This window comes from Macaca mulatta, chromosome 12, assembly GCF_049350105.2.
Source record: "Macaca mulatta isolate MMU2019108-1 chromosome 12, T2T-MMU8v2.0, whole genome shotgun sequence".
In the NCBI taxonomy this organism is placed as follows: domain Eukaryota; kingdom Metazoa; phylum Chordata; class Mammalia; order Primates; family Cercopithecidae; genus Macaca; species Macaca mulatta.
The window spans coordinates 95,134,838-95,150,791 of record NC_133417.1 but is presented as its reverse complement, the minus strand read 5'-3'; the positions used below and the strand labels follow the sequence as shown (position 1 = coordinate 95,150,791).

The 15,954-nt window shown below is 38.2% G+C and overlaps 1 long non-coding RNA gene across 1 annotated transcript; it reads left to right on the top strand.

Moving 5' to 3' along the window:
- The first annotated feature begins 4,968 nt into the window (after positions 1 to 4,968).
- LOC114671380 (uncharacterized) lies at positions 4,969 to 7,576 on the top strand. The gene is made up of 2 exons (XR_003721355.2): positions 4,969 to 5,214; positions 7,385 to 7,576. It is a non-coding gene; the product is annotated as an uncharacterized LOC114671380 (long non-coding RNA).
- The last annotated feature ends 8,378 nt before the right edge of the window (positions 7,577 to 15,954 follow it).

Here is a 15,954-nt window from a genome sequence, read left to right as displayed (position 1 = left end):
TCTGAAAGGTCAGAAGGCTTTGGCTCTGCATGGCTTTGGGGGAGAATAGCTGAAGGCAGCTGTTCTCTGACCCTGAGGCAGAGGGCAAGGAGTAGGTACAAGGAAGTGTAGGGGAATTTATCTGAAACAGGCTTGTTTACTTATGTTGTCCAGAAACCAACCTTTGATCATCTGCGTGCGTGACTGCTCCCTAAAAGTGGGAACAATAATGTTAATTACCTGCAGATTGTGTTTGCTCCAGGCTTTTGGCATTATGTCTGTGCTGAACGAAGCAAGCAGCTCCAGCTTATGGAGACTACTCACTCTTGGGCTGCTAGTGCCGGGCAGTCCCCTAGCTGCTCTTACACTTCATACCTGTGTCTGAGTACTCCTTTCATCCATTGCTTGGCCAGGGTCTGTGGGATGGACCTGGCAGTTAAAGCTAACATTTTTAAGTTTGGAATTAAGATGATTCAATCTTAGCCCCTGAGCTGCCTAACAAACTTTCTGATTCTAGCCACTCTATCCCTTCCTCAAAATTCCTGGCACATAGTAGACACCCATATATTTATTTATTCACATGTAGTAGACACCCATATATTTACTGGTTCCTTAGAAGGAAGACACCAAATAAATACATCATTGTCTACTACATGCCAGGAATTTTTGTTTCACCTGGAATGCCCCTAATGCTTTTGTTTCTAATCAGTCTCAAATTTAGTTACCCCATAAAACTGTTCTAAATTCCCACTTTCTCCATGGCACTTTCCTCACTCCTTCAAACTCATACTAATGATGAGAATGCCCCAACTAGTATCTTTCAAGTAAATTGGCATCTTCATGTGTTCTAGAATGCTAGTCAATCAAGAATCTTAAATTATGAAGAGTTCATGTTTGTATAGTGCTTATTCTGTACCAAGCACTAATCTACATACTTTACATCTATTACATTTAAATATCACAACTTCTTGAAATAGATACTATTATAATCTCTATTTTTCAAATGAGGAAATTGGAGCATGGAGATGCTATATGATCTGCCCAAGGTCACACAGTAAGCAGTAGAGCTGGGACTCAAACTCAGACAACACTGGTTTCAGAACCCATGCTCTAAACCAATAATCCTTATTATGAGTTCCTTCCAGTTTTAAAATTTCTACACATTATTTGGCCAACCCCATCATTTGACTGAAGAGAAACCAAGGAGGAGAGAGATTCAGTGACCTGCTGAAAGTTGCATAACACAGAATTTTTCAAAATTTAGTGTGCATATAAATCACGCAGAGCTCTTTAAAAATGCATACTCTAGTTGAATAGGTATAGGATGAAGGCTGAGATTCTACATTTCAAACAAGCTCCCACATGATACTGATTTTACAAACCATGTTCCACACCTTGAGTAGCAAGAACAAAGGGAAATGCTAGCTGAGACTGGAACTCAGTTCTGATTTACAGCATCCAGTGCATCTGGTACAGTAGGTAGGAGGGAGAAAATGTGACTGAGAAGTTACCGGGAAAAAATCTACCTCATTTTCAATCACCCTAAATTTATTCATGCCGAAATAGATAACAAATTCACCTTTTAGTAATCCAAATACTAAACATAAAAAAGTTGCTTAAAATGTTTTTGATTATTAAAGTAGTGACAAATGAATAGTAAATAAGATGCCTTCAATGAAGACTCTGTTAAAATTTTAAATCCTGAAAGTTCCTGAAATTTAAATGATCCCATAGCTTTGAAGAGTTATAATATCAATAATTCTCCTTATAGGAATATATCATAATAAATACTCCAAACAAAGAAAAATATTTATGCACACTGATACTTATCACTGTTCATAATCATTTATAAACAACTGTAACCAACTTCAGTATTTAACAATATAGAATAGTAATACAGAAAGATGCACCCTTGGGAAAACATAGATTAACAAAATAGATCTAATTTAACTTAACAGAAGGATAAATTAAAACACACACATTTAAAGTTAACTTCCCTGCAGAGACTTAAATAACCATTGGCGATCTGGGAATAGGAAATAAGCTTCTTATTTTTAAATCCATCCTATTTCACTATGCCTTTTAAAATTTAAGAATTTTCTAAAAATATTAAAGGTTTTATTACTGGCTTCTGTGTAAATAATTACAAGATGTAATGGTTATAATAACCTTATGACATTAAGTATTAAACTAAAAGATACCCATGTTATAAATACATTTTTAAATCATTCAACACCTTTGGTAATAAATAAATTTATTACCAAATAAAGGTATTACATAAATACATTTTTAAGAGCATTTAATAAAATACCAATAATTGATAAACTTAAACCAACCAGTTCTATGTTAATCCTTTCTCAATTTGTATAGTTTATTTTAAAGCTATATCCCACAAAGCATCATTCAATAAAACTATTGCATTCCTGGTCCCAGGAGTAACATCAATTTCTAGCAGGGTTCACCTTTAACAGTAGTATTTTATATTTTCAATGAACAAGACCCCATATAAGTTCAAACACCTTTCCTATGTACTCTGTCTTCTAATTCTGTTTTTAGTTCATGGGTTTCATTTGTACACTCTCACTAACCAGTCCTAATGCTACAACTATTTTTTAAAAATTGACAAAAATTATATATATTTATGGTGTACAACATGATGTTTTGAAGTATGTATACATTGTGGAATGGCTAAATTAAGCTAATTAACATATGTATTACCTCATGTATTTGTGATGAAAACACTTAAAATCTACTCTTTAAGCAAATTTCAAGTGTATGATACCTTTTATTAAATACAATCACCATAATATACAAGAAATCTCTTGAATTTATTTCTCATAACTGAAATTTTGTGTCCTTGACCAACATTTCCCCAATATCCACTTTCTACAACCCCAGACCCAGGCAGCCACCATTCTGCTCTCTGCTTCTATGAGTTCAGCTCTCCTAGAGTCCACATTTAAGTGAGATCATGTGGTTTTTGTGTTTCTGTGCCTGGCTTATTTCACTTAACATAATATTTTCAAGGTTTATCCATGTGATTGCAAATGGCAAGACTATCTTCTTTTTTTAAGGCTGAATAGCATCCATTCATCTGTTGATGGACACTTAGGTTGAATCCACATCTTGGTTATTGTGAACAGTGCTCAATGAACATAGGGGTGCAGATATCTCACCAACATACTTTCCTTTGCTGGATCATATGGTAGATCTATTTTTTGAGGAACCTTCATACTGCTTTTCATGCTTATATTCCCAGGAACAGTATATATTCCCTTACCTTCCACACTTACTCATCTTTTTGATAATAGCCATCCTGATGGATGTCAGGTGATATCTTATTAGAGTTTTAATTTGAATTTCCCTGATGATTAACGATGTTGAGCTTTCTTTTTTTCATATACTTGTTTGGTCATTCATATGTCTGTTTTGAGAAATATCTATTCAGGTTCGTTTGCCTTTTTTTTTTTTTTTTTTTTAAGATGGAGTCTCACTCTGTCGCCCAGGCTGGAGTGCAGTGTTGTGATCTTGGCTCACTGCAAGCTCCACCTCCTGGGTTCATGCTATTCTCCTGCCTCAGCCTCCTGAGTAGGTGGGACTACAGGTGCCCACCACCATGCCCAGCTAATTTTTTTTTTGTATTTTTAGTAGATATGGGGTTTCACCATGTTAGCCAGGATGGTCTCGATCTCCTGACCTCGTGATCTGCCCACCTTGGCCTCCCAAAGTTCTGGGATTACAGGCCTTTTGCACATTTTTTAATTGGCTTATTTGCTTTCTTGCTATTGAATTGTTTGAGTTGCTTATATATTTTAGATATTGACCCCTTATCAGATGCATGATTTGCAAATATTTTCACCCATTCTGTAAGTTATCTTTTCACTCTGTTGATTATTTCCTTTATGTGCAGAGCTTTTTAGTTTGATGTAATCTCATTTGTCTATTTTTGCTTTTGTTGCCTGTGCTTTTGAGGTCATCTCCAAAAAAATCATCCCCCAAAGCAATGTCGTAGAGCTTTCCCCCTGTGTTTTTTCCTAGTAGTTTTGCAGTTTCAGATCTTATGTTTAAGTGTGTTTCATCTATTTCGAGTTGATTTTTTATATGGTGTGATCTAAGAGTCTGATTTCATTCTTCTGCATGTGGATATTCAGTTTTCCCTACACTATTTATTGAAGAGATTGTTCTTTCTCCCATTGTGTATGCTTGACATCTTTGTCAAAAATAAATTAACTATAAAGGCGTGGATTTATTTCTGGGCTGTCTATTCTGTGTCTGTTTTTAATGTCAGTACCATGCTGTTTTGATTACTGTAGCCTCATATTATGTTTTGAAATCAGACAGTGTGATGCCTCCAGCTTTGTTCTTTTTGCTCAAGATTGCATTAACTCTTCAGGGTCTTTTGTGGTTCCATACAAATTTTAGTATTATTTTTTCTATTTCTGTGAAAATTGTCATTGGAATATTGATAGGGATTATGTTGAACCTGTAGATCACTTTGTAATATGGACATTTAACAACATTAGTTCTCCTAATCCATGAACACAAGATATCTTTCTGTGTCTTCGATTTATTTCATAATGTTTTATAGCTTTCAGTGTACAGATCTTTCACCTCTTTGATTAAATTTCTTCCTATGTTTTGGTAGCTACTGTAAATTGGTTTTCTGGATTTTCTTCAGATAGCTCATTGTTAGTATACAGAAATGCTATAATTTTTTATATGTTGATTCTGTATCCTGCAAAATAACTTAATTTATTTTTTAGTGCAAATTTTGTTTTGGTGGAGTCTTTAAGGTTTTCTATATGTGAGACTGTTGTGATATAGAAAAACCCGAGTGTTTTTCCTACTCTCTACTTTCACACAGTCACTCAACACCTCTGACGTCAGATGTGTGGATATTTGTTTTCCTCTACATACCAAGCAATTTTCTGGCAGATTCTGTGGCAGACACCAGCTCTAATTCAGTTTAATTCTGATACTGTCCCACAGGAGATAGTATCAGATCCCACACGTTAAGGGTTTGATCCTACAAGACTGCTCCAACTTCAGATGCCGACTGCAGACCCCAGGCTGTGGCCTGATCAGCTGACTATAAATTGGAGTTCCAATGTCTCCCACCTTGAATTCTATTAATTTGCTGGAGCAGCTCACAGAACTTGGGGAAACACTATATTTACCTCCACTCATTTACTATACAGAAAGGATACAAAGAGCCAGATGGAAGAGATGCATAAGGTAAGGTATGTGGGAAGGCACATGGAGCTCCCATACCCTCTCAAGTCACTTCACCCTCCAGGAATCTCCACTATCCATTCTGCTATCCAGAAGCAGTTCCCCAAACCCCATAGTTCAGGGATTTTTATGAAGGTTTCATCATGTATGTATAATCAATTATTAACTCCATTTCCAGCCTCTCTTCCCTTTCCTGATAATGGGGAATAGAGGAGTGAAAGCTCCAATCTTATAACTATGGCTTAGTCTTTCTGGTGACCACTGCCCATCTAGGAGCCCACTAAGAGTTGCCCCATTAGAACAAAAGATGCTCCTATCACCCTGGAAACTACAAGGGATATTTAGGATTGCTGTGTCAGGAACCAGGGTCAAAGACCAAATATTAGAACAAAAGATTCCCCTAGCATCCCTATCACTCACGAACTTACAAGGATTTTAGGAGCCCTGTTCCAGGGAATGGGGGCAGAGACCAATACGTATATTTCTTATAATTTCACAGCCTTCACTCTGGTCTCTGGCCATGGACCCCTTACAGCAAAATGATCATATCTATCTGAGCATTTATATTTAGTGTCACATTTATACAACAGATATAGCAAATACCTAACATTTGGAGAAGCCAGTGTAGGGTAGGGGTAGATTTAAAGAAACAATGAATTTTCCCTAAAAATCCATTATATACAGTTTCATATTCTGGCCCCAATTTGCTTATTCTCTTTCTCTGTTGATCTACTGCTGTTTGTACCTTACGATAAACTTGTGCAGAACTATTTAGCATAGGAATAAACTGATGGCTAGCTAGATCCAGGTCCTTCTCAAGCCAGTCATTTTCTATAGATATTACATCCTAAGGAGGCTTTACTTCAATCTCTCTGTACATTTTTTTTTTTTTTTTTTTTTTTTTTTGTGAGACGGAGTCTCGCTCTGTCGCCCAGACTGGAGTGCAGTGGCGGGATCTCAGCTCACTGCAAGCTCCGCCTCCCGGGTTCACGCCATTCTCCTGCCTCAGCCTCCCGAGTAGCTGGGACTACAGGCACCCGCCACCTCGCCCGGCGAGTTTTTTGTATTTTTTACTAGAGACGTGGTTTCACCGTGTTAGCCAGGATGGTCTCAATGTTCTGACCTCGTGATCCGCCCGTCTCAGCCTCCCAAAGTGCTGGGATTACAGGCTTGAGCCACCGCACCCGGCCTCTCTGTACATTTGATCATCAATACGGTATTATCCTAAGACTTATTTACATGAGGTAGTTGAATCTTACCAACAACACCTATATTCCACTATACTGCAGGGGCAGCAGAAGAAAACCAGCATGATTTAGCTTTTTAAAATTTTTTTGCACTGCAACTACTGTATGTATCTACTAAATTAGAAACTTGCATCTAACTAAAATGATATGTTTGAATATGGCTGGCTTGATGAACAAAAAGATTAGAATTTGATGTTCTCTGTCTCCAATGTGTCTTCCTCCTTATTTGTTCCCAACATCTAACTTTCAATTCTAGTATTAGAAAATTTCCAGGTCAAGGCCTTTTCCCCAGTTAAAATTCAAATACCTTAGAGACACTGAGACCTAGTCATCAATTATTACACTCCCTCTTTGAGAAATTGAGAAGGAATTTCAGTAGACGGGTGAGAAAAAAATACCTGGAATGAATGATAAGAGTACTAGTTATAAAAACAGTTTATAAAATCTCTCTGTATGATCTGTGATAGGTCACTTAGCCTCCCCTGGTTTCAGTTTGTTCATCTGTAATATGAAAAAATTGAACTAGAAGTCTATTCCTGTTGTAACATACTACTTCTTCAGGCCCCAAACTCAGCCCCATTTACAAGAATGAATAAGCATAGTAAAATAGAAGAAGGCCCCTGTAAACCAAGTAACCACAAGATAGAAAAACATCCTGGGCTGGATGGGAAGGGATCTCTTAAAAGGAGGAGAGGCACTCAGAGGAAGAAGAAGGACAGAGAAGGTTCACAGTCATACCTAGAGCCAGTTCTCTTTAGAGATAGGTCTATCTTTGTGAGATTATTCATGTAGGTATTCTGAAGGTCCTGCTAGCTACAGGATCTTCTGATCATGGTGACTTACACAAGACTCACATCTCTCTACCTCTCCACTTGTCTGGTTTGGTTACTTGCTAATATTATTGCCTCTGTTTTCTTCTCCAACAGATGCTGAACCCCACCAAGAAGAACATTAGACTATACTATGCCCACATTAATTACTTTCCCCCTCATCACCTTAGAAAATCCTTTCATTTTTCAGTATTGTGTGGACACCTGTGAGCTGGTTGTTTTGAAAAAGGAAAAATCCAACCAATTAAAATGGACTGCTCTATTAAAGAACATAACATGATCATGGCAGATGGCAAGTATTTATTTGTTTTTAAAAATAAGTATGTTGAGGGATGGGGGTGATTCTATCAGATATTTTACAAAGATATTCAGAAAATCATTTATATTTTGTCTGTGAATAAATTTTAATTACACAAATAATTTATGGGTCCAATTTTCTAATTGAAATCTTCCAGCATAACTTTTCACGGTTGCAACCACACTTTTATAGAAAAAGTTTAGATGTAATCCAGACATCCATAAATAAGGAATTAAATTATAAGGCATCGGTAAATGGAGTACTCTACAGCTATTAAAAAATGAGGCAGATGTACATGTACTGATTTGTACAGAAGCCAAATATATGCCAGTTGATGTACATGTACTGAATTCTAAGACACTGAAATATATGCCAGTTGTAGAACGTTATGTACAACCTAATTTCAATTGTGGTAAACACAGGTATACACATATAATGCTTAAGTCATATCATTAAAAATATTCCAGGTTCATAAACAGAGCTACCATATACGGTAAGTGTTTTCTGAAGTGCAAGGAGACATCATTCATAGTCTTCTATGATAATCAATTGACTGGCATCCCCTCAAGGGGGATGTGCAACATGGAAATCCTATAAATATACATAGCTCTTAAGTTTAGTATGTCACCTTTAGATTGTTATACTATTAGAGACTTTTCTTCTTCATACATTTCTACGTTGAGGGGTTTTGTTGTTTGTTTTGTTTTGTATAATATGTATTACATCCGTTTTATGAATATATAAACATGCAAAGAAGCATGTAAACAAACCAAAAACCTATGATGGCAAATCTGGGTAGGAGGAAAAGCAATGCATTTATTAAGCATTCATTGAAGATGTACATCATAAACATGTATTATCTCTGTGTTTAAAATATCCCGATTTAAATGGGCTGCCCTGGAGCATATGACCAATCTTTGGCAGAACCAGCACTGGACTCCAGTGCCATTGCGCTCCCTCTCCTTCTCCGTCACAGTTCCTGTAGCACTTGCCCTTTGTCAAGACCATAGATTAGCTGAGTAGAGGTTGGCCGCCTTCTGTGCCTTCTGAATAGATTTCTGATTAATCCATCTTTAGCTCTAAACACTCTTGGTTATTACCATGTCCAGATTCCCTGTAAAAACACCCTCTGTATATTCCAAGCATTTTTAAGTTCTTTAGATGCATTGGTTTCTTTTTTGACCTCTCATTGGATTTTTGTCAGTTTGATTAGATAGGGCGTGTGGACACCCTAAATAATGCTCTCTAAGACTCCAGTGAAAATTGCTATTTCACTTTCCTAAAGAGACATGAGCTCCGTTAGAGGAAAAAGACACAAATGCTATTTCATACTAAGAATCAGTTTCTTTCCCTGTAATATATAGCTGTATTTCCACATTGAGTGCCACCCTCACATTTTTCCCCTCTGAGTGCCACCCCTACTGTTATTTCCTTATTACTTTATTAAATTGACTCACTTTATTTTGTATAAACTTATTTAAATTTTATATCTGTGAATTTGCAGGTTGATGTGTTTCATTATATTGTTTTATTATATATATTGACTGTAAAAGTAAAACCTCCTTGAATCACATAAAACCATCTGAGGTACCATCAGCACCATATGTACCATGCTTTGGGAAACATTGTTTATGGTCATCTGGGACTGTTGGTGGAATGGCCAGAGAAGGGAGAAATAAAAAAGATATGAAACAAAAATGATGTTGATATAAGTTTACAAAAATATAACTCAATTTATAAAATAACTTCAGTGGTAGTAAACATTGCCTTCTTGGTATGGTTTGACTCAGATTTAGATTAATACATTATTCATGTTCTAATATAATACCTGAATATAATTTCCTCCTACAGATCTTGAGTGGCTAATAAACTTTATGGTGCTTTTTTACATACATTTTTATTTCGTAGTAGTATAAAAGCTACCTTTAGACAGCTTTAATATTTGCCACATCTCTCAAATACGCACAAGTACTCAGCTTGTCCAGGATATATTATCCATAAATCCATTATTCACTTCTCAATATCCCATTGACTTATTACTCTTGGTGGTCATTTGGGGATATGGGGTTAGAAGAGGAAAAACTCTGTGGGTGGAACTGGGCTTCCCAAGATCCTAGAAAGCTAGAAGTCTTCCAGGAGGACAACATATGGAGGTGGAAACAATGATATTGATGATTCTGACCCTGTGTAGCCTAGGCTAATGTGTGTGTTTTTGTCTTAGTTTTCAATGAAAAAGTTTAAAAGTAAAAAATAAAAATTTTAAAAATAGAAGAAAAGTTTATAGAGTAAGGGCATGAAGAAAAATATTTTTGTACAGATGTATAATGTGTTTATGTTTTAAGCTAAGAATTATTACAAAAGAGTAGAAAAATCTTTAAAAATTAAAAACGTTTTATAAAGTAAGAAAGTTACAGTAAGCTAAGAGACAGGGTCTCTGCCACCCAGGATAGAGTGCAGTGGTTTGATCACAGCATACTGCAGCCTTGAAATGCTGGGCTCAAGTGATCCTCCCATCTCAGACTTCTGAGTAGCTGGGGCTACAGGTGTGCATGACCATGCCTGGCTAATTTTCTTATTTTTTGTAGAGATAGGGTTTTACCATGCTGCCCAGGCTGGTCTTGTGCTCCTGCCATTTTAAAATCTTTTATACTGTAGTTTTAAAGTACCTTTTCTATATTTAGATATACACATACTTACCACTGCATTACAGTTGCCTATAGCATTCGGTAGAGTAACATGGTGTACAGGTTTGTAGACTAGAAGTTATAGGGTATACCATATAGCCTAGGTGTGCAGTAGGCTACACCCTCTAGGTTTGTGTAAGTATACTCTGTCATGTTTGCAAAGCGATGAAACTGCCTAACAATGCATTTCTCAGAACATACATCTGTTGTTAGGTGACACATGACTACACAGATATGACAGGGGACTTATCAGGGGAATTGGCTCACACTATTATGGTGATTAAGAAGTCCCATGACAGGCCATCTGCAATCTGGAGACCCTGAGATGCCGGTAGCATGGCTCATAGTCTGAAAGCCTCAGAACCAGGGCAGCTGATCATATAATTCTCAGTACGAGGCAGAAGACCTAAGAACCAGGGACACTGCTGGTGTAAATCCTTGAGTCCAAAGGACTTGAGTCCAGAAATCCGTGGAGTTCTGTTGTCTAAGGTAGGAGATTAGTGTATCCCAGCTCCAGGAGATACATCAATACATTCATCATTTCTGTTTTTGTTCTCATGAGTTCCCCAGCTGATTGGATGGTGGCCACTCACATTGAGGGTGGATCTTCTCCACCTACATGCACTCAGACTCATGCTAATTTCCTCTGGAAACACCCTCTTAGACACAACCAAAAATAATGCTTTACCAGGTTGCTAGATTTTTCTTAATCCAGGTTAGCTGGCTCCTAAAATTAGCCATCACAGCATCATTACACTGACAGGGGTGGGCTTTCTGTACAATTTACTGTGGTAAGTCTTGCAATCCTGAGCTATCAGCAAAGCTATGGATTCACACCTTCCAAACTTAGAAGCATATACATTAGAGATAATTTGACATTTTCTGAAAATACACTTAAATTAATGTGGAAGATCTGAAGTGGAGAAAGAATTTAAAAGCTAATAATATTATCTTTTGATAATCCTTATGAAAGCACAGGACTGATTTTACAGCACACAGAATAACCAACCTTCACACCTAAATATCAAGCTTTGCCAGGGAAAAACATTTGGAAGGAGGAAACAAACAAATCACAGGTAGTTTTGCAGGTAAAATAAAATTATATAAAGGAAAGTTAATATAAGCTAAGTAAAAATCAGAGTGCTAAGGAGCAAGGATGATTTGACAATAAAAATCAAGAAATGGGGGGGCACCGAAGATGGCCGAATAGGAACAGCTCCAGCCTCCAGCTCCCAGCATGAGCGACACAGAAGACAGGTGATTTCTGCATTTTCAACTGAGGTACCGGGTTCATCTCACTGGGGTGTGTCGGACAGTCGGTGCTGGTCAGGAGGTGCAGCCCAACCAGGGAGAGCTGAAGCAGGGCAAGGCATCACCTCACCTGGGAAGTGCAAGGGGGACAGGAATTCCTTTTCCTAGCCAAGGGAAACTGAGACACACAACACCTGGAAAATTGGGTAACTCCCACCCTAATACTGCACTTTACCAAGGGTCTTAGCAAACGGCACACCAGGAAATTATATCCCACACCTGGCCCGGAGGGTCCTACCCCCACGGAGCCTCCCTCATTGCTAGCACAGCAGTCTGAGATCTAACTGCAAGGCGGCAGTGAGGCTGGGGGAGGGGCGCCCACCATTGCTGAGGCTTAAGTAGATAAACAAAGCCACCAGGAGCTTGAATTGGCTGGAGCCCACCTCAGCTCAAGGAGGCCTGCCTGCCTCTGTAGACTCCTCCTCTGGGGACAGGGCATAGCTAAACAAAAGCAGCAGAATCCTCTGCAGATGTAAAAGCCCCTGTCTGACAGCTTTGAAGAGAGCAGTGGTTCTCCCAGCACAGAAGTTGAGATCTGAGAACGGACAGACTGCCTGCTTAAGCAGGTCCCTGACCCCTGAGTAGCCTAACTGAGAGACATCCCCCACTAGGCACAGTCTGACACCTCACACCTCACATCGCTGGGTACACCTCTGAGACGAAGCTTCCAGAGCAAGAATCAGACAGCAACACTTGCCGTTCAGCAACATTCTATCTTCTGCAGCCTCCGCTGCTGATACCCAGGCAAATAGAGTCTGGAGTGGACCTCAAGCAAACTCCAACAGACCTGTAGCTGAGGGTCCTGACTGTTAGAAGAAAAACTAACAAACAGAAAGGACACCCACACCAAAACCCCATCTGTACATCACCATCATCAAAGACCAAAGGCAGATAAAACCACAAAGATGGGGAAAAAGCAGTGCAGAAAAGCTGGAAATTCAAAAATCTGAGTGCATCTCCCCTTTCAAAGGAATGCAGCTCATCACCAGCAATGGAACAAAGCTGGATGGAGAATGACTTTGATGAGTTGAGAGAAGGCGGCTTCAGTCAATCAAACTTCTCAGAGCTAAAGGAGGAACTACGTAACCAGCGCAAAGAAACTAAAAACCTTGAAAAAAGAATGGAAGAATGGATAACTAGAATAATCAATGCAGAGAAGATCATAAAAGAACTGATAGAGATGAAAACCATAACATGAGAACTACATGAAAAATGCACAAGCTTCAGTAACCAACTTGATCAACTGGAAGAAAGAGTATCAGTGATTGAAGATCAAATGAATGAAATGAAGCAAGAAGAGAAGTGTAGAGAAAAAAGAGTAAAAAGAAATGAACAAAGCCTCCAGGAAATATGGGATTATGTGAAAAGACCAAATCTACCTCTGATTGGTGTGCCTGAAAGTGATGGGGAAAATGGAACCAAGTTGGAAAACACTCTGCAGGATATCATCCAGGAGAACTTCCCCAACCTAGTAAGGCATGCCAACATTCAAATTCAGGAAATACAGAGAACACCACAAAGATACTCCTCGAGAAGAGCAACTCCAAGACACATAATTGCCAGATTCACCAAAGTTGAAATGAAGGAAAAAATCTTAAGGGCAGCCAGAGACAAAGGTCGGGTTACCCACAAAGGGAAGCCCAGCAGACTAACAGCAGATCTCTCGCCAGAAACTCTACAAGCCAGAAGAGAGTGGGGGCCAATATTCAACATTCTTAAAGAAAACAATTTTCAACCCAGAATTTCATATCCAGCCACACTAAGTTTCATAAGTGAAGGAGAAATAAAATCCTTTACAGACAAGCAAATGCTTAGAGATTTTGTCACCACCAGGCCTGCCCTACAAGAGATCCTGAAGGAAGCACTAAACATGGAAAAGAACAACAGGTACCAGCCATTGCAAAAACATGCCAAAATGTAAAGTTCATCGATGATAGGAAGAAACTACATCAACTAACGAGCAAAATAACCAGCTAATATCATAATGACAGGATCAAGTTCACACACAACAATATTAACCTTAAATGTAAATGGACTAAATGGTCCAATTAAAAGATACAGACTGGCAAATTGGATAAACAGTCAAGACCCATCAGTTTGCTGTATTAGGGAGACCCATCTCACATGTAGAGACACACACAGGCTCAAAATAAAGGGATGGAGGAAGATCTACCAAGAAAATGGAAAACAAAAAAGGCAGGGGTTGCAATCCTAGTCTCTGATAAAATAGACTTTAAACCATTAAAGATCAAAGAGACAAAGAAGGCCATTACATAATGGTAAAGGGATCAATTCATCAGAAACAGCTAACTATCCTAAATATATATGCATCCAATACAGGAGCACCCAGATTCATAAACCAAGTCCTTAGAGACTTACAAAGAGACTTAGACTCCCATACAATAATAATGGGAGACTTTAACACCCCACTGTCAACATTAGACAGATCAATGAGACAGAAAGTTAACAAGGATATCCAGGAATTGAACTCCACTCTGCACCAAGTGGACCTAATAGACATCTACAGAACTCTCCACCCCAAAACAACAGAATATACCTTCTTCTCAGCACCACATCGCACTTATTCCAAAACTGACCACATAGTTGGATGTAAAGCATTCCTCAGCAAATGTAAAAGAACAGAAATTATAACAAACTGTCTCTCAGACCACAGTGCAATCAAACTAGAACTCAGGACTAAGAAACTCAATCAAAACTGCTCAACTACATGGAAACTGAACAACCTGCTCCTCAATGACTACTGGGTACATAATGAAATGAAGGCAGAAATAAAGATGTTCTTGAAACCAATGAGAACAAAGATACAACATACCACAATCTCTGGGACACATTTAAAGCAGTGTGTAGAGGGAAATTTATAGCACTAAATGCCCACAAAAGAAAGCAGGAAAGATCTAAAATTGACACCCTAACATCACAATTAAAAGAACTAGAGAAGCAAGAGCAAACATATTCAAAAGCTAGCAGAAGGCAAGAAATAACTAAGATCAGAGCAGAACTGAAGAAGACAGAGTCACAAAAAAACCCTCCAAAAATCTATGAATCCAGGAGTTGGTTTTTTGAAAAGCTCAACAAAATTGATAGACCACTAGCAAGACTAATAAACAAGAAAAGAGAGAAGAATCAAATAGATGCAATAAAAAATGATAAAGGGGATATCACCACCGATCCCACAGAAATACAAACTACCATCAGAGAATACTATAAACACCTCTATGCAAATAAACTAGAAAACCTAGAAGAAATGGATAATTTCCTGGTCACTTACACTCTCCCAAGACTAAACCAGGAAGAAGTTGAATCCCTGAATAGACCAATAGCAGGCTCTGAAATTGAGGCAATAATTAATAGCCTACCAACCAAAAAAGTCCAGGACCAGATGGATTCACAGCTGAATTCTACCAGAGGTACAAGGAGGAACTGGTACCATTCCTTCTGAAACTATTCCAATCAATAGGAAAACAGGGAATCCTCCCTTACTTATTTTATGAGGCCAGCATCATCCTGATACCAAAGCCTGGCAGAGACACAACAAAAAAAAGAGAATTTTAGACCAATATCCCTGAGGAACATTGATGCAAAAATCCTCAATAAAATACTGGCAAACTGAATCCAGCAGCACATCAAAAAGCTTGTCCACCATGATCAAGTGGGCTTCATCCTTGGGATGCAAGGCTGGTTCAACATATGCAAATCAGTAAACGTAATCCAGCATATAAACAGAACCAAAGACAAAAACCACATTATTATCTCAATAGATGCAGAAAAGGTCTTTGACAAAATTCAACAGCCCTTCATGCTAAAAACTCTCAATAAATTCGGTATTGATGGAACATATCTCAAAATAATAAGAGCTATTTATGACAAACCCACCAATATCATACTGAATGGGCAAAAACTGGAAGCATTCCCTTTGAAACTGGCACAAGACAGGGATGCCCTCTCTTACCACTCCTATTCAACATAGTGTTGGAAGTTCTGGCTAGGGCAATCAGGCAAGAGAAAGAAATCAAGGGTATTCAGTTAGGAAAAGGAGAAGTCAAATTGTCCCTCTTTGCAGATGACATGATTGTATATTTAGAAAACCCTATCGTCTAGAGCCAAAATCTCCTTAAGCTGATAAGCAACTTCAGCAACGTCTCAGGATACAAAATCAATGTGCAAAAATCACAAGCATTCTTATACACCAGTAACAGACAAACAGAGCCAAATCATGAATGAACTCCCATTCACAATAGCTTCGAAGAGAATAAAATACCTAGGAATCCAACTTACAAGGGATGTAAAGGACCTCTTCAAGGAGAACTGCAAACCACTGCTCAGTGAAATAAAAGAGGACACAAACAAATGGA